The 19,961-nt window shown below is 36.3% G+C and overlaps 1 long non-coding RNA gene across 1 annotated transcript in view; it reads left to right on the forward strand.

Moving 5' to 3' along the window:
• LOC144246789 (uncharacterized) overlaps positions 1 to 19,961 on the forward strand; it is a 182,182-nt gene that overhangs the window by 55,242 nt on the left and 106,979 nt on the right. The window lies entirely within an intron of this gene.

Here is a 19,961-nt window from a genome sequence, read left to right on the forward strand (position 1 = left end):
TCTGATAAGGTAATGTAGGTCAATGTTTTAGGTAATTCACAATATGTGTAAGCTCTGAATTCAATTTAGAAGGAATCTGCAATCTCTTTAAGTTGTGGATGTTTAAATGCCAGTTTTGAAAGGTGATTATGGAGTAATAGAAAGTAAACAGGAAAAATATATATGTTCATAATATTCACATTTTTGTACATTCTCTAAATATGCATAACCTTAAATATAAAATTATGCTAATAGAAATAACAGGTGAATTTGAATGCAAATGGTGACATTTTGATAGCATCATTTTCCAGCTATAATTCATTCCCTCTAGGTGTCCTGACAGAATTTTATGTAGGAATGTAACACTGAATCCTCTGCATTAGTGGTAGCTGGTATTTTGTCCAGGTGCATCAGTGCCAAGAGCACTCCTCCCTTCCCACCCTGCCACACTCCTGCTTCTTTGGGCTTGTCTTCCTTTCCCCTCTGTCAATTCTGCTCTCGTTTTACCTTCCCTTGTCAAGGCTCTGCCCCTTGGAGCAGCCAGATTAAATTGTTCAGAAGACTTGAATCAGCTTAGGTGGAATAAAAATGGCCTTAACCTAACTCTGTGTAGAGGAGGGCTGACCTCTCTGTACTATAAAACTATTTTATCTGCAAGTTATTTGTCTGGCTTCTGTGGGTGATATGAGTTACTGATTAAAGCTCAATGATCCTCAAGCAAGTCCCAGGACTGTCTAATCTTATTTTTCCTCCTATTCATATTTCAAACTGGCATTTTTTCTAGCTATATTTAAAATTTGAAGTTTGTTTTCATTTTTCTAGCTTTCATTTCATGCTCACTTGTCAGGATTTCTTTGTTTTTCTGATTCTGGGACTGCATTGCTGATTAAAGAGTGTTTCTTTTCAAAATTTGTCTCCAAAATTTGTTTGAGAGCATATGTAGAGGATATATAAATAGTATTTGAAACAAAAATACATCTGACTAGCTGCCCAGAGGAAAGAAAAATTATTATGCTTTGATTGCCTTTATGCTACTTTTCAACATATGTATAATGACTAAGGCTTTTTTTTCAGAAAAAGAAAATGTCATATAAATATTAGAAAATTTTGAAGCTGTTAATATATGCAAAACAAAAACTTTATTCTAAAATCCATACTTGTCATTGAAAAGAAAGTATGCATCATTATTTGTAAATATTATATGATGGATCAACATTTTCATAACAACTTCCTGAACTGTGAATGGCATCCAGCCCAAGCACAAGTGGTAGAAATAGGCAAGTATATGCTAAATAATTTAAGGTAGTTTGAAAAATGAGAATATTTTCATTAGCAATCTGAATAGAACAAAACACTGGATATAACAGATAACTTGGTAGAAATTATTTCAGTTATTTTTAGTTCCAGGCCAAGTTTAATTTGTGCATATGTGACTTAATGGAACAGCTCAGTTGCTTAATATTAAGCATAAGATTAAGTGCTCCACTGGATCAAGACCCTGTTTGATAGTACCTTTTCCTCTGGGCTATGCTAATTCATTTCCTGGCTGATTACTGTGGCTGATAAAGAGTGTGAAATTGATTTCCACTGGAATTTTCTCACTGTGATAGCAATATGTGCATCTTTTGAAGGCTACCTGCCCAGGATTCATCATCTGTGGTGTAGAGAAATTCTCCTCCCCATATTTCTTCCATGAACCATGATTTATACATTTTTGCTCTCTTCAGGGCTGAATAGAAGCAGCAGATTCTGTCTCATTTTCCTGAATTCTGGAAAATACTTTTCAAGCTGGGACATGTTTTGAGGGGTTTCTGCCAAATCAGCTGTTACACAGAGGTGGTGTGAGTTTGGTGGAATTTCTGTTGTTAGTGGCATAATTACAATGGCTTCATGTTTGAAACCTGTTAGCTGAGGGGATGCAGTGATTTAATTTCTGTTCTGTCTTACTGAATCCTTGTAAAATGCAATAGTTTTAACCCTTGTCTCCCTTGGTGTCTTGGAGGAGTCATGACTTAGTCAGAATGAGAATTATTTTGAGAAATGAATTTCATTTCTAAATGTATGTACAGGAAGTTCATCTGTGGGAATTGTGGTTTTTAGATTTTTCTGAATGAGCTAAAATTCATCATTAATCTCTAGCCTTCTTACAGGTCAAATTAATGAAGCCTGTGAGAAAAGGCACATTTTCAGCCCAATTGTTTGTGTTTGGACACTGCCATGACTGCATGTTGGTGGCCTGTCTTTGTAAATAGGAACCATCAGATGCAGGCCCTTCTACTGGGTACTTTTGGTTTAGGGAGTTTAATTTGCTTAGAGAGAAACTCTACAAAGAGAATAACTGGTTTGTGGAGGGATGAGAAAGCAGCTGGAGGAATGTTTTCTCCTGCAGCTGGCCAACTTGTTGGAGAAGAGGAATGGGCCCTGCAAATTGCAGTCTGAGTAGGTCTTTGGAAAGAGCAGAACCACCCATGGGTTTAGTGCCCTCTCCAGAAAACCTACCCAGTGCTGAAAACCTTTATCCCTGCAGACTGCATTGAAGAACAGTTGAAATTCAGTCTCACAAAGCTGCAGCTGAATCCTGGATGGCATCTCATTTGAGGACCACAGTCTCAAGTGATGCAAATCTTTGACAGCCATCAGCTTGCTGGCACACAGGTGGAAATGCAAAATATTATGGCTTACAAACTACACAATCCAGTTTGTTTGCAGAGACAACTCCACGTTTGGATTTCTATTCCAATTTACTTGCGGCTTTTAATTTTAAAATAATATAATTCTTTAGAGCAGATTACTCTTAATTGAGCCTTCTTGTGCAGCTTTGTAACCTTCCAAGTTTTCTTTCAGGAGAAAATACATCTTGAATCATAGGTTCTTATTTTGCTTTTCATGCCTTTCATTCTCTGCTCACAAAATCAGTCAAACACGCTAGACAGCACCAGCTGTCTCCTAGGGCTCTAAAACTCTTTCTCAGTGCTCAGTAGGAGATCAGCTGCAGACCAAGAATAACAGGAAATGCATTATTTATGTGCCCCATTCCTTCAGAGCTGGCAGCTCCAGAATTCTGGGAGGTGCAAACTGTATTGAATTTTCCACATCTCAATGTAAATTGCAACATGCTCTTATTAAACATTCTGGAAGTTCTGAAAATATTTCAGTTTTTGGAGCACTCCATCTTTTTCTCTCTTTCTTTTCATCGTATTTTTCCCCCCTTTCTTATAATTACGTTATCTAAGTTATTTTGTAAAAAAACAAATGGATAAATGTTTATTCTACCTGCTATTTTCTTTATATTTCTCCCAATTTTCATCCTCATTTTAAACATTAATACTGTGAAGATGGAGACCTGACATGTCCCTGGAACAATCCTTAAAGAGCTGCTGGATGAATTTGGCCTTGCCCAAGTGTCCTTGACCAAGATTTCTAGTGATAGCCATGGGCTATGGCCCTCTTTGCAGACATATTCACTGCGTGCAAAAATACTTTGGTTTGCAGTATCCACTTATAAAAAAACAACGAAAAAACCAAAAGAAAGCATCCACAGCTGCTTCCAAGGTTGATTTCACTTGTTCAAATGGCCTAAATACAGCTTTATGCCTTATTTTACCTTTTAAAATATCAACAAGACAGTTTCCAGTTGCTGCACCTTCAGACTGAATGGATTGCCCCACACATCTGTAATTGTGGGGCCTCTAACCCACTTGGGGTGTGCTTTGTTAGAGCACATTGGGGAAGGGTAAGACTGTAGTCCAGGAGAAGAGTTTATGCAATTTCTGACTTATATCCACCATAAGACATGAAATATATTTCAGGAAGAATGCCTCCCATCAAGAGGTGGATCAATTTCTGTAGCAGTCAGGAATGCCTCTTTGGTGGCTGGGGTTTAATTAGCATTCCAGTGATCTGGATATGCTGATTATGCAGTTCAACTCTATCTCTCACAACTGATGTGTTTGTAAAAGCAGCTGCTGCTTTTCTGTGCTTTGCAAGACAAAAAGGCTTTATCTGTCACACACACATGGAGCTGCTTCTTGCCCTCTATAAAAATCTTTTTGGACTGTGGCAGGTGAAGGGTAGAGGTAATATGCACCAGGTTTCTACCCAGTCACATTTTGAGTTATACTTTCAGAGTTTTTAGGCTGATGACAAGTCTAATCTTTTAAGTATAAAATCATATTTCTACTTCTGTGGAAGTGGGCCTCAAAATATAATTTTTATTTTAGTGTTTTCTTCCTTGGTCTCTTTTTCTTTCCTTTTTTTTTCCCTTCCACTTTTATTTTCTCCTTGGTCTGATCTATGTCCTTTCTCTCTGCTGAGTTACACTCTTTTTGTCTGTCTTTTACTAACTGCCAGATATTATCTCCCTCTATATAGAGAGCAATTTGATGTATTTTACTTCAAAAGCAAGTGCTGTTTGACCGACCACCACTGTGTTAACAAAAAAGCAGGGCAATTACTCTTTCTTCCTAATAAATATGATAAATTCCAGCTCTTGTCTGGCTTTTCAACCATACTAATAAAGCCATAGTAGTTAATGGTTATGTCCAAATTAGCAATACTGTGATTTTTCTAAATCTTTTTAGCTATAATACCTGTATAATACAACACAAGAACAACCATAACCAGCTTAACTTATGCCATTCGATTAAATAGTAAAATATGGATTTAATATGGGATGTCATTCTACATCTTTATTCATCTTTCTATATTGAAGTAGTATTCTTTATTCATTAGAACTTCAGGGAAAAGGACCAATGTGTCTTTCACTGCCTGTTGCAATAAAAAGATAAAATATTGTCAGTACTAATGTATTCATTATATGTGTTTTTAATGACTTACATCAATAAAACAGATAAAATTAAGCTTAGATAAAGTAGTAGAAAATGAATCTAAATAATATAAATTCTATTTTATTTATGCAATCAAATTGAAAAGGCTCCTATAACACTTCTTTTTTAATATTCTGTTGAAAAGAATTCTCCCAAATCAATTCTTGGTTTGGAGTATGTTTGATGTTAAGAGCTAATCCTGGGGCTGTAGCCATATTTTACTAATGGTCACATTTAAATTATATTTTCCTGATTTATTGAGCTGGGGTACAATGGGTAAATGTACTTTCTCTCCCAGTGTATCTGCACTACTTCTTCTGCTTCCTCAGCCACAGTTCTGGGCACTTTTTGAATGCCTCATATTTGCGTATTCTGCACAGCAGCTGGGGAAGGGAATCCTTGGGGTTCTTGGTTTTTATACAATACTCACACTTATATACACTCTGTATCAATGGTTAGCTGTACTTTGCATTGCACATCATCTGAAAATATTTTCAAATGAAGGATAATCAATTAACTGTACTGCAAGTTTCTGTGGATTTAGGTTATTCAAAAGGAAATAAGCCAGTATCTGTTTTATGAAGATGAAATTTTTACAGTGCAGAAAAATTTCAGTAAAGTGTAGTTCCTTCAAAAAAATAGTCACCTTCAGAAATAATTTCAGGTTCAAAGACAAAATCCTCCATCAGGACTGTTTCTATCACAGAGATACCAGAGATTAGTGTTATTTTCTAGAATAAGATATCTGCAAAAAAAAAACCCAACCTAACATTGAATAACTAAAGGTGCTTTCTTGAAAGCAGTCTAAGGCAATCGCATATGGACAATCATCTTCAGGAGTATCATATCTCCTTCATTTGTGCTTGGGTTAGCAGTGTGAGTGTGCCTCCCTTCTAGCCAAAATTACCTAAAAGGGAAAAAATCAAATTTCTCACCATTATCCACTCATATTTTACTAACATAAGTAAATCTTGAGGAATAACATAATATGGGTAAAATTTTTGGTCTGAAGAGATAACTAAACATTTTCATATACTGGAAATACTCCTATTCTCAGTTTTTCCCTTCTCAACTGGTCAAAAAATCCAAGCATCTCTATCTTCGATGAAATAGAAAATCAAAGAAACCTTGGTGTGCTGTAACTCTGAGTAGTTTTCCTTGAGCTTTTAATTACTGTTTTCCTCCCCTGTGAAAAAATTGGAAAATAGGTATGTCCTTATTTGATGAAATGAGATAGATGCTTGTTCTGTTTGTCACTGAACAGCAAACCACTTAATTTGTGTTCTGATTTGTTGGATCATGTGTTTGTTGTACTGTAAATGCAAAGATATTGGACCCAAGTCCACCTGTCCCAGCTGCCAATATTTTGGGGGAAAGCCACAGTTTGTCAGCCTGCCCTAAGTGAAAATTAAGGCTGTCAGCATCTGAGAGGGTGGCAGATCAGTGCCATGCTGGTGCTCAAACAACAACAGCAAAAAAAAAAAAACACTCTTAATTTCAAGAAAGCATTATGATTTGGGTTGGTCCAGCATATAAAAGTGCAGTTTAGCTACATGAAACTGTTCCTGTTTCCTCATGGTTTGGAGTTTTGGAAATTTTAAGAAACAGCATAGCTGAAAACTAAGAGAGAATTTCTTTTATAAGACAAAGAGAATTATCTTTGTCTTATAATTTTTTTATCTTTTTTTTATTCAGAATGCTGGAGATAAAATGAAATACAAGACCATTTTCTGGATGCAATTTTCAATCAATTCTTTTGTCCTAGTTTTCTTAGGGATACTTGTCTGTCCTAATACATTAACCCATTTAAGAAGCCACAGAAATTCCTTGATTTGTATCTAAATTCCATTGAAATAATTGTGATTTTTTTCCTTCAGTGACTTTTGTGGAAGTAGGATTCTGTAACTCTAGTACATCAGGAGGGCAAGAATCCATTATCGTGTTGGAAATTCTCTTTCTCAAGCTTGTTTCAGTCAGATCTTTTTGCTGTCTTGAACAATGTTATGTAAAGCCACTTTATTTTAACCTGTATGTTAAAAATGTAATTCATAATGATCATCAAGGAGTAGATTTCCTTGGTGTCAAATATATTCTTCCATCTGGAAAATTTTAATTTACCCTTGTTTTGCACTTTCTTATGAAAGGATGTCTCAGCTTCATACAATCTTTGCAGAATATCTAGGCGCAGACCATTGCACTATATCAGAATTGCTGACACCTATTGCCAGTTTTCAAGGCTAGCTTTCATATAAAAATCAAAGAAAGAAGCATGAAACAATCTCATTTTATAAAGTCTTTCTAAAATTGCTACATAAAAAAAAATTTGGTTTTCAAAAAAGCCTTGATTGCTTGCACGAGGAGGTATAGGACCTAAGGGTTGGGTTATTTTTTTCCTCCTGTATAAACCTTACTATGAGTACTAAAATAATTTAGAGGACTAAAGTGTGACTCATTAATTAAAAAGAAAAAAAAAAACCAAAACCCTGATTTTTTTTCTGTGTTAATATAATTTTAAACTGACAATATTGATTGATTTTTCCTTATTCTTTTGATTTAACATAATTTTTGAAATTCAAATATTTAAATACTTTTTTGGTCACAGAAGAAATTTAATAAAACCAATATTATTTGTAAAATATATACCAAATTTGCATAATAAATGTAAAAGGAATATCCTTTATGACTTGCATCAATGAGATCCGCCTTCTGAAATACTACCTCATTGCATTTTCCATCAGGAAGTTCTCTGGACCAAAAAAAAAAAAAAAAGAATAAAACCATTTTTGGAAAATTAATAGGCTGGTGCTGTTTTTGGGGTTTTTTTGGTGAGTTTTTTGTTTGGGTTTCTTGTTTGTTTCCTTGGTTGTTTTCTTGTTTTTTGTTTTTTTTTTTTTTAATAAGAAAACCCTATTTCCAGCCTTGCTAATTATTAGGATTTAAGTAATGGGAACTCTTCACATTACCTTTGCTTTTCCACATTACTATTGCTGTCCTATTTACAACTGGCAAGAGAAATGAGAATAATCAGAATCACAGTGTCATCTGTAGTGCAAAGGAAATATTTCAATTGCAGTACCAAGACATTGATGTCAAACTTTGTTTATCAGAGAATCATATGTTGTCCCCCCATCCACAAAGGATTGCCTACAGGGCCAAGGATTCTCAGTAAATTGCAGCTGCTCCTGAGCACTTTATTGACTTTCACTGCTCACGTATCTACAGAAGTTCTGTGGCTTTGTAACGTGCCAGGGTTGTTCTGAAAGCAGAAACCTCAAACTTGCCCATAGAATTAGGGAGGATGAATGGGTTCAGTCCCAAGGATGAGACAGGCAACAGACAAAAGCAACAGAACAATGCCATAAACTAACCTCAGCTGTTTCAAGCAGTTCCCTTTTATCCTTAAATGAAGGAATTCGACAATGAAAAGTGGCAGTGGGAATACAGATGGAAGAGTAAGTACTTTGTTATTTCCAGTCAGACATGTTTCCAATGTGTCTCATAAAAGAAAACCAAGCTACAAAGAAATAGGCACCCCGTAGGGTGAGTGTGGGGGTGTGAGGATGTGTGCATGTGTGTCGGAGGAATTTTACAAGAGGAGATGTCGGGCTATTCAAAGCTGCAAAAATTTGTGTAGGGAAATAGACTTCCTCAGCTACAGATCCTTACCTAAAAAAGCTGGAACTATGTGAATCCAGAATTACTCTAAATCTCAGCTGGGATGCTGCTCTTGGTGCTACTGGAAATATTTAGTCCTGAAGTAGCTGTGCTATCATTGAGGACTCTCTTGCTTAAGGCATATCTTGTCCAGCATCCCACTGAAGTACAAACTAACCCTCTAGAAGATCCTTTCTTTGGTTCCTTTGGGTTCGTTGGTTCTTCTCACTCTTCCCAGTACAGACATAGCAATAGAAGCCTTACAGGGAAAAAAAGTAAAAGTGCTTATGTCTAATTATTTTAATAACAGGTGTTGGGGGGAACAGAATGACACAGAAGCAAGAAGGAGATGGAGTCAAGAAGGCAGAAGGGAGATTACTGGGTTCAGCTGAAGGGTTCAGCTGACGACTAAAGTAAATATTGGTATCCTGCTTGGAAACCCACTGCAGCCCTAAGTGTCTATCAAATGACTCGAGAAAGCTCTAGCACTGTCATTTGCTTCCTTTGCTGGCAGGAGACCAAGCTGTATATTTACAGATTCTGCAAAAATAGAGCTTGTGCTGTCCTGTAGTACAATCTCTGTAGGGAGGTTATTGTTGTTGCCTAGGAAAAAAAAACCCAAATGGCTGAAAGACTGAAATTAAAATGATTCTTGGCTGTATAAAATTTAAGTCCTGCAATAGTAATTCAAGCAATTCTATTACACACAGCCAGCTTTCTGATAGGCATTATTTGTGGAAATACCTTTCTCATCAGAAACACATTCAGTTATAGCAGAAGCAAGAGAGAAAAGAAAGCTTTGTATGAATTTGGTGTCAGAGCTGCCAATTTTATAGTAGCTCCCATTCTCTAGGAATGGAAGGCATAATGACTAAACAAAATAAAACCAGTTGAGATGCCTGAAATAGAAAAAGTCTTTTTAGATTATTATGCCTTTAGACAATAATTGCCTCAGATGTTCTGCAAAAAGGAGACACACAGGATAAAGACAGAAGTGAACATAATCATCATTCTATAAAGGACTATTTTAATGGAAGAAAAGTACAGCACAAGAGAGAATATCCACTTTCCAAAACCATAAGTGCCAAATTAATCAAAGTTATTAAAGATAGTCTAAAATCCAGGAAGGAATTATGTTCTTCTTAGCACATAAAATGAGCTAATCTCAAAGATCTCTGCTGCACACTTCTGTCATGATTTCTCTCTCTTCTCCTGGTCCAAGAATCTCAAAAACCACCACCAAACTTCAAAGGAGCAGAGAATAATAGCAGTAATTAAAAGTCTGTAACACAGCCTCCCAGTGGGCATTGCCTGTCCAAAGCACCTCTTATAATTATTTATTTGAGGTTTTTTCATAATTTTTTCATATTTCCTTACAAATAGAGAGTGAATCCAGATAACCTAGAGAATGGAAAGTGTCCACCAGTGTATGTTACAAATGCTATTGTTTCTTGCTTTACAAATTATAAATTCTATTACAAATTATAAATTCTATTCCTCATATAAAACAATTCTATTTAAGCTCTAAATATGTTATACCTATTTATGTTTTTTCAGCCTTTTAAAATCTAACTCCTCTGTGTAATGCACATTGTCATGTAAACTGAGTGGTGATCTACACGGTGTTCCATATTTGAATGGTTTTTAAACATTATGTCCAAGATATATTATAGAAAAAGAGTTGTCAGCAAAATACTCTTCAGTCCCTGCAGTATCATTTACATTTCAAAGAGCAGTGTCTCTGATGAACTGAGAAATATCACTGACTGCATTCACAGAAAAATAATATTTTAAAAAAGGAACCTAAGCTTTATTATATATATTGGGAGCTGTATCAATATTTCAATTACCTCCTTACAATTTTTATTGCAAATTTTTAATGCATGCTGGAATAACAAATGCGATAACCCAGTGGGAATTAATTTCCCTTCCATCTGAAATTTATCCTCATAGACAACAAAATGGATCTGGTAAGCAGAGGGGAGGTGCTTCCAGATTTCACTGTGGCTTCAGGAGAGCACTGAGAACTGGGTCATTTTCCCCCAGCAGCAGCACCTGCAGCAGCCTGGGCTGCTCCTCTGAGTCCCCAGTGAGCCATAATTCCACTTCTACTTCCATTGCTTGGGTGGGAGGGAGAGCAATTGACCCTGGCCTGTAACAGCAGCAATGGGATCCAAATTCTGACAACAGGAGAAGGAAGAAAGTAATGTTTTCTCACCCTCAGCTCCTTAGGAAAATTAAAATTTTCTTCCTTTAAAAAAAGAGTCAAGGTTGGGATATTCTATATTTCACTGGTTCCAAGCAGTATGGTCCATTACTTGGCAAGTAATAAGACAATAAACTTTCAAGAATAATATTTTATTTTGTCCATTTTGATTAGGAGTAACCATAATGATAATTTCTATCTAGATGGAACTAATCAAAAAATATTACAGGCACATAAAATTTCTTGTTGGTGATACCCTCTTAAGAAAGTAATAGCTTCTTACTTTTTGTAAATAATTAGCTTTCATTTCTCTTCTGTTCAGTGACAGGGAAAGAATATGACCTTATTTACATAGGCCTAGAGGAATGCAGTGCTGCACTTTGTCACTTCCTAGTTTGCTTTTTTCTCTGTTTATCAGAAGAAGAAGAATTAATTTTATGGCATGATAATTTTGGCTTGACAAGTGTGTCATTTCAGGAGATAACATTTGAACACATAACCTCTTTAGTGGTGTTAGCAAAGTCAGATTTTTTGAAAATAAACTAATGTTATCTGTAAGATTAATGCTTGACAACATTGAGACTATAATGATAATGTTATCTACTAATGGTATAAGGATAAATTTATTTGATAAATAATCATTTAGACTGAATTGTAGAGTATATGAACTATGAATAAGAACATACAAAGGGCTATAGAAATTGGATTTTGTAGGATGGAACATATTTGAGAATAGTGGTTTAATGGTATGAGACCTCTATATCCATGATCCATTTTATCCTTTCCAAGAAAGAGTGAGCATAATGGTTGGAGTTTTCCTTTATGTTGATAATAGTATTACACTTGGATCTTTTTATCTCTGCTTGCAAGCATGCAGTATTGGCTGTAACAGCTTTAATAACCATCAAATGATTAACAAATCTAATTCAAGATGTGCTGTAAGTTTTGCTTAACTTGAAACCATCACACAGCTGAGTACCTCAGTGGATGCTTATGAGTTCAGCCAAACAAATTCTTTCAGTACTTTCCCACAAAAGCCACTTAATGTTTTTCTTGTCTCTAAGCACAAAAAGTAAAAGTTAGCACAAGTCCTGATGGCCTTAATTGATAGAATACATAGATTATGTCTGTTAGAGGAAATATCCACTGTATAGCACACTTAAACTAGTTTGAGGTCTGCATTTGCAATTCTCACAAAGTGTATTGATCCTAGCAGTAAGCAATGTCAGCCAAGGTTACTAGGAAATTTGCTACTATGAGCACTGAAATCCACAAATTGAAATTCCTTTATTATATTTTAAAAGCATGTCCAATCTTGCTTGATTCCCATCCTTTTCTTTACATAAAATATTGTCTTGGTTTTTTTCCTGCAAAATGGAATTTGAATCCTCATCCAGTTCATATTACTGGTGAGACGTGTGATTTATCAACACATTTTCTCCTTTTCAGACATTTAGCAACAGGTTTGCTCCATTTTTAATTCACTAAAATTTGAAGAAACTTGCACACTCTTCTGCACACTATCATCAGCATGTGGATTCACTTTGACCACAAAACAGCTCAAAAATACACTTCTTTCTGTCTGCTAAACAAGAAAACAATACTAAAATAAACCTTTTATTTTATTACTGCATTTCCATGAACTGCTTAAATGTCCTTATATGTGTTTTATCAAATCCCATTTCACAGATTGCTAAACAGAATTCATTTCTGTATCTATTCTTTCAGGTTGATCACTTGTTACTTTGAATATTTCCATGATTACATTATTCTTTCATCATGTAGTCTCTGCTTCCAGTGCTTTATTGATTGTATCTGTATGTCTGCTTTTTCTAATATCTGCACTGAAGTGCTGCTCTTTGCATCATCTTCCCATTTTCTTTGAATGGTTTTCAAGTGGTCTTTATTTTGCTTCCTTTTCACCCACTGAGTCTTTCATGTTTATTAGCCAAGCAGGTACCTCTTCCTACCCTCCCGTACAATCCTCTAATTGCATTTTTTCATGGTAGTTGGGGTGTAAAAGCCTTGGATCAGTGCCCTGCCAGTGCTGTATCAAGTGCATTTTTAAGCAATTTGGTGGCTCTGAAGAAGCACCAGTCACAACCTGTATGATATCAAGAGGTTCAGGGCATATCAGTTTTATGATGATGAATGGAAGTAGCCATTTCTATGTTTCTTGGCATTACAGCAACTGTCACTATATGGAAAGAATATTTCCCTAACTTTCACCAAACAGACCCATAAACCATAACTATGGCAGTAACTGAGGGAACATAAAACCTTAGCAGCTTTGGAATGGAGCCAATCATAAATACATACAAATGGTCTATTCCTGCTAAAAAAAAAAAAAGCTATTTCACAGTGCTATCAGTCAGATTAATGTACCCCAAAAGTATTAAAATATGACATGCTGAGCAGTTTTGATTCTCTTCTTAGAAACTATATCTGTAGTGTCCAAAATGCACTTGTAGGTATGTACTTCAATAACATATCAGAAAAGTTATCATCTTCAGATCTGAAAGATGAACTGAAAATATTTCTCTACTGACATATTAGGCCAAATTTGTTCTTAATGTTTTTATTATATGGGGAAAATATAATACATGACTAATGGGTCTTTTAAGGCCACCAGTATTATGTATTCACTTGTGATGGCATAAGAATTTTGTCCAAGTGGAGTCATATTGATGGATTGAAAGAAATATCTGAACCCTTCCTATGACTGCTTGCAGTGAAGGCAAAGTTCATGGTTTTATTGATTAAAGGATTGTTTCTGTTTTCTTTTCAGCAGTGTAGATTAGGAGAAAATGGAAGTGTAGCAAGGTGTGAATGAGGTTGAGAGCCTGGGGTTAATTTTGTAATTCATTCAGATTGCATTAGGGGAGCCTTTCAACACCTTTTCTTCTTATGTGTATAAGATTTTTGTTCTGCACAGAGTAAGACCTATTCTGGTGTTCAGCTGCATCAGGAGGGCTTTGCCATAATGGATGGAGCTGCTCCATTGACAACACAGGCAGGACTGGAATTATTGGGGGTGTCTGTCTTTGTGAAGGGCTCTTGAGCAAATGAGCCTTGTGCAGACTGTGGAGATGGATGCCAAAGGAACGAGATCTGTAACTTGGATGTATTTAAATCCTGTCTGGACAAAGCTGTGACAAACATCATCTGTTTTGAACAGGAGTGGCCTAAACAACATTTTGTGTTCCTTCAAGCCTAAGTTATCCTGTGATTCAATTAGATTTTAAAAACACATGTCCCTTCTCCCATCATATGAATTTAGTTCAGGAGTTTCCCACTAAACAAAGTTTATCAGTTGGGAGTTCATATTTACATATTCCTTTCAGGAAATTGCTTTCTGTTTTTTTTAAAAAAATGTTTCCCACCATTAAAAATAAAACAAAACAGTCAAATACACACTTTGTGTGAAGTTGTACAACTCCCCTGTTGCAGAGAGTCTGTAGTACATACAGAAAGGGTCTGAAAGGGATGATGCTGAATGTTGCTTGAACCATCAATTCCCATGGACATGCTGATGGAGTAGTTGGGAGTAGAAGCTGATATCTAGTGATGAGAAAAGAGGGCCAGAGATTTATGATGAAAACAAGAAAACATCAGAGAGCCATTCACTGTCACATCAGGAAAAACAAATGTTGTTCATTACTGAACAGCAGGAAAGAAACTGGTGGCAGTTGACATGAACTATCCAACTTTTTACTGGTTTTGACTTTGAGGTGCAATGATTGAGAGGATGAAGGAAGTGCTCCAGATGAGGAGCACTATTTCCTCCATAATAGTTAGCTCAGATATGCAGCTGTGGGAATAGAGGAGGCAGGAGCCCTGCCCTGTGCTCTGGGCTGGGCTCCACTGGCCCCAGTGCAGCTCAGCTGCATGTACTGCATCGTGTGTAGGGGAGTGTGAGGTTTCCTCATTGCTGCAGGGTTATCCAGCTCTGTTTGCCCCCAGGATTTGATCACAGTGATGCAATTCTGAAAGAAAATTCATCACTGTCATATTCAGCTTCTGCAGCTCGTGCAGGGTATTTCCATTAATTCATCAATATCTGCAGTGAGACAATATTAGATGGGTGGTTTTTGACCTACAGTTTTAATTGGGTTGTGAATGGAACTCAAATAGTGGTCGTGGCATAAGATTTGGTGTGTCTTGGAACTATCACACCACATGAATTTTCCCTCTGACTGCTGCATATTAGCCACAGCTGAGATTTGTAAAGGCAGTTTGCAGGAGTTTCCATAGGATGAATGGCAGAGGAGGCAGTTTCTGTGTAGTATTTCTGCAGGAGAAGTATGGTTTGGAACTCGTATTTCAGTCCTGGATCCATGATGAGTCATTATAAAGAGCAGTAAGATTCAGGAGTTGGATTTAGCAATTCCTTGGCCTCTTAAAGGACATTATTCTCTAAATTTTGCTAAGGTTGTTTGTTACAGCATGCACTGAGATGGCAAATGAACATCAGGCTGTGATTGTAATTTATGGACAGAATTCCAAGACATCTAACTTGCTCTGTGGGGTTTTTCTCCTTAATTTTTAGTGCCCTTCCCCCTTAAAATATAATATTAGTTAATTTCACATTAACTTCAAAAGACTTGTTACTGGTATTAAGAAATAGCTTATCTGCTATTTTCCTGTTATTTTAACAATATTTTCACCATATTTTTGTTCAGCTGCATCTATGTTGGTATCATATTGGCTTTCTATTTATTTTAAACTCTCTCTTAAAATAGTCAAGGTAATTACCTTTTTCTGATTGGACAATATGGTAATTCAAATATCTGGCACATATTTTTTCTTTTTATGTGCTATTTTGAAAGCTTTTTCTTGAGTAATTTTTAGGCAGCTAGTCCTATAGATCATTAATATTTTAGGACTAGTAATATTAATTTATGGTGGATTTGGGGGCAAATCTGTCTGTAAATAGGACTCTGGAATATAGAGACCATTCTTAATTTGTGCACATATCACACTATGTCATGAAAGTCCAGAACGTGGCTCTTAGGACAGTGGTGACATTTATTGGCAGTCGATATTGAAGCAGATTAATTACTTGAAGAACAAGGTTCATAATAATCCTTTATCTGACATTACCTGGCATATTATTATCATCAAAGAGCTCTCTCTCCAGTGAAGTAATTAAAAAAGGTCAAATTTTCCTTGCTGGAATTTTAATTTCTTTTGCCAGTTCCTTCTATTTAAAATATATGTTCATATGGTTTAATGTGATATAATGACATTACCAGTGATCTAATGTACCCAGAAAGCCAGTTAGTGTACTAATAATTCTTTCTATTTAAAATAGAAAAATTCATGTTAATGTACTCCAATTGTTCTTGAAATTATGTAGTATTCTTTAAAGATGAAATGGGTAATTTCAATTATCTGGATAGAAAGATATATGCTTTTCTGGTAGATTAATGGATATTGAGTGTGTTTCTCATCTCCTCTTTTTATATACCAGGAAACTGTGGGTTATTTGTAATGAGATGATTTTCAGAAAGATTGTACATAGTTATTTCTAATGTTCAGTGGGTATTATGCTATACTTATATAAAATTGGAAACACTAAGGCTAATGCATTGGCCAGAGGAAAACAAGGTACTAAATTAAATGAGGACGTGGTAATGAACTGGAAAATTAAGAATCTGGACTATAAATCATTCCTTTTCCTATGACCCTGAGTGTATACACCTTTTCACAATGCAAATCACAAGGATTGGTATAAGGGCCAAAAAAGAATTTAAAATATCCCTGTGTCACACCCAATCAAAACATATTTTTTTTTTTTGTGTGTAATGTTACCATATTTTATTGAACACTCCTCAGAAATATTAGAAATATATCATAATTTCAACATTATGTTTATATTATATGGTAGATTAAAGATTGAATTTATGTTTTACATTTAATCATGCCTATAAGTAGTTATTTCCTTAACCTGCATTTTCATGAGCAGTTTAAAGAACTTCAGAGAAAGAGATATGCAGTTTGTTCTTTTTTTTTTTATTGGCTGCATATTTTTTTCTTTGGAGACCTCTTTTGAATTTCTTCTTGATTTGCAAATCCTACTGATATTTTTGAAAGATCCAGAGAAGTTATAAAGATATACTGAGGTCTTTTGTGAAACCTTATGTATTTCCTAATGCTGAGAGCTACAATTTAGATTGTAATTACAGAGTCTTTTCTGCAGTGGAGTATTGAATGTGCATGAAACTGCCAGTCCTGTGCACAGCAAATGCTGTTCCATAGTTAAAGCTGCAGCATTTAGAGTTAATTAATGACTCAGTTTTTCTTCCCTAATGACATAACCTTTCAGAACTACCCTCTTTTCATTGCTCTTATACTTTAAAAGAAAGTTTGCTAATAGAGAATTGGATTTTCAGCATGATCAATAAAACTAAGACTAAACTACTCATAGATCCCCTCATTCATTCTTTTTTCCAACTGTTATATCACTCTTTGAGATTCCCTTGAGTCCACAAAAACACCCAGCCAGGGAAAGGGAACAGAAATATCTCATGTATAGGCTTGTCTGTGGTAGGAACTGTCTGTCCATGGCAGAATTTCACAATGTTACTGAGGTCTAGAATTTTCTCCAGATCATTCCTTTATAGAGAAACTTTTATTTTGGTGAGGATAATTGTTATTTAGAAAACCAGTGGTCCTTCTGTTAAGATGGGTATATGAAGAGTGAGAATCCTGGATTCAAATAACATAAACCTCAGGAGCTGCTTTGAAATAAGCATTGTTTGCTCTGCTCTCTCCAAAATGCTGACTTTTCACACCCAATGGCTTCAAACTTATCAAGCTGAAAGACTTTCTCTTTTTGTGTTTGATTTTATGTTTGTGTTTCTACCCCAAGTGAAACCAGTTCTGTGGCAACTGTGTCCGAGCCCTTTCACCAGGCGGTGGAACAGGAATTCAGATATCTTCTGAAACTGGGGGCAGAAGGATGCTTTATCTATCACAAAAATTCCATTAAACAGCTTTTGACATGTGTTGAGCTTAATGGTTTGATCAAAATCTCTTCAAAATTGCTCACAGATAATGGTAGGAGAGCATAGCTGTCGTAAGTACTTGCATTAGAGACAAGACTAATCTGCAAAAGCAAGAAATATTGCTTGTGTTGTGAAGGAACACCTTGTCTAGAATTCCCATTTTTTTCTTTGTTTCCATCTGTGTGAAATAACACTTTTTCCTTGCAAAATACCAAGGTTTTTTTCAGAAAAACAGCATGGCTATATTTGCCACTTGCTCATTAATTGCTCCAGTTATTTTTGAAAGGTAAGGAGTTTAGTGAAATTTAGGAAGTGTGAAGGGGCATCAAAAAAGGAAATTGCTCTAGAATTCTTTCTAGATTTCTTAGGCTTGTGAAAGAAGGCTTGATGAGGTTGTAGGAAAGAGGCTGAATAGCAGTATTTACTATCTATTTCTTAATTTATTTATTTTTACTTATTACTTTTAGCCTTCTTATGAGCAAAGCATGACTCTTCCTAATTAAGAAATTGTACATATATTACAGCATTGAAAGATGACTGCATTTGGGGCAAGGATTGAAGCTGCTTTCTGAAGAGTAAGAAAACCCTCAAAGAAAAGATTGACAGCAAAGTCTAAGACAACAGAATTGTTCAGGGATGGCTTAGGGCATGACATTTTAGTAAAAGAAACACAAAACACACAAACCCCACACAACAGAACCGTATTTTGCACTTGGATGAAGAGAATAGGATTAGAAGTCTAAACTGGGGGAAGATTGGCTGCAGGCAAGGAGCCAGATATCTGCCCAGAGCTCTGCACAATCAGCCAAATAATGGGTTCTAAACAGGAGTGAACAATAACTGCGACAGGGAGAGCAAAAATCCATCAGCTTGTGATGGATGAGCTGGAAGAGCTCACAGGAGATGCAGCGTTTTATACTGGCTGTTAGGGAGGTTTGGAGAGCCACAGGCTGGGAAAGGAAAGGCTGGGGAAGGGCTGACAAAGGCCCTGGATAGAACCAGCTCTTCTTTGTGCCCGTGATGGCCAGGCCAAGGGGAGAATTCTGCCTTGTGGCGAGAAATGTGTTAAGAGGAAAGCGTGTGAAGGGGAAACACCAGCCTGGGCTGCACTTGGAGCTTGTTAAATCCTCCCAGCTGAAGGTCTTTAGCAGCAGCTCTGAGCAGGATTTAGCAAGGGTGGTGTGTGTAGCCCAGGGGCTGAGTGAGCACGTCCTGAGGAGTGCAGGTCTGAGCTGCAGGGTGGGATTCTGCACTGAGGAGGGGGAGATGCTGGCTGGGGCTGTGTCCCCCTGTAGGGCAGCACCGAGTCACTGCCTGCAGACTCCAAGGGCAAGGAGCAGCAGCTGGGCTGGAGAGATTTCTGTCTCGGGGTAAACACTGCTGCTGATCCTGCCCTGGCACAAAGGGATGGATTACATCAGCTCTAGAGGGGCATTTTAACCCTGTTTTTCACCAGGATTCCATTGTTTTGCTCTAAATGCTGTCAGATTGTAAACATATCCTAATAAAGCAACTCTTGAACAATGGCTCTGGTACGCCTTCCCCAGATGCCAGTGTGATAACTTTCCAACCAATAACAAATCCAGAAGGGGAAAAAATTGACTAGAACACGGTGAAAGCCGGAATATGAGATTATTGCTATTAGATTTTGTTTAGAAACACTTCCATCTCCAGCTAAATTGTCTGGGGCAATGTCTGCATTTAGATTATCACTTGTGCAAACAGTTCTTTTGGCTAAGCTATTATGATGGGAGATAACAGTACAGATAAGTTCTGTGGGGGAGAAGTCTCTCACAACTGAATCTAATTATTTACTTATCTTTCAGTCAGATAATGCTGCAAGAGTTTATACTTGTTTGCTAAAATAGTAATTTGAGTTGTCACCTTGCTTGTAAGCTATTAGCTGTTTCTAATACTGGGAATAATTTTCAGCATGTGACATGTAACCAGAAGGAATTCTGTTCACTACAGATATTCTTTGGATGCCTAATTCAAGAAAATATCAAAGATCTAATATCAGAAAATAACCAGAAAGATAAAATTTCTTCATGCTGGAATAAAATCTAAATATGACGCCACTTTAAATGGTAATACAGAGTCAGCATGTATATCCGCTCATATAATACACCAAAAATTAAAATTAACAGCAGAGTATTGGGAAGAAAAAGGAAAAAAAAAATAATACCAAATACCACAGTCTATTTATCAGATGTATATAAAACACTATATTTAAGCTCCAGATTAAATGTTTCACCTGTTACAACTGAAAGATATCAGTACATCTGG

The sequence above is a fragment of the Lonchura striata genome, chromosome 10, assembly GCF_046129695.1.
Source record: "Lonchura striata isolate bLonStr1 chromosome 10, bLonStr1.mat, whole genome shotgun sequence".
Classification (NCBI taxonomy): domain Eukaryota; kingdom Metazoa; phylum Chordata; class Aves; order Passeriformes; family Estrildidae; genus Lonchura; species Lonchura striata.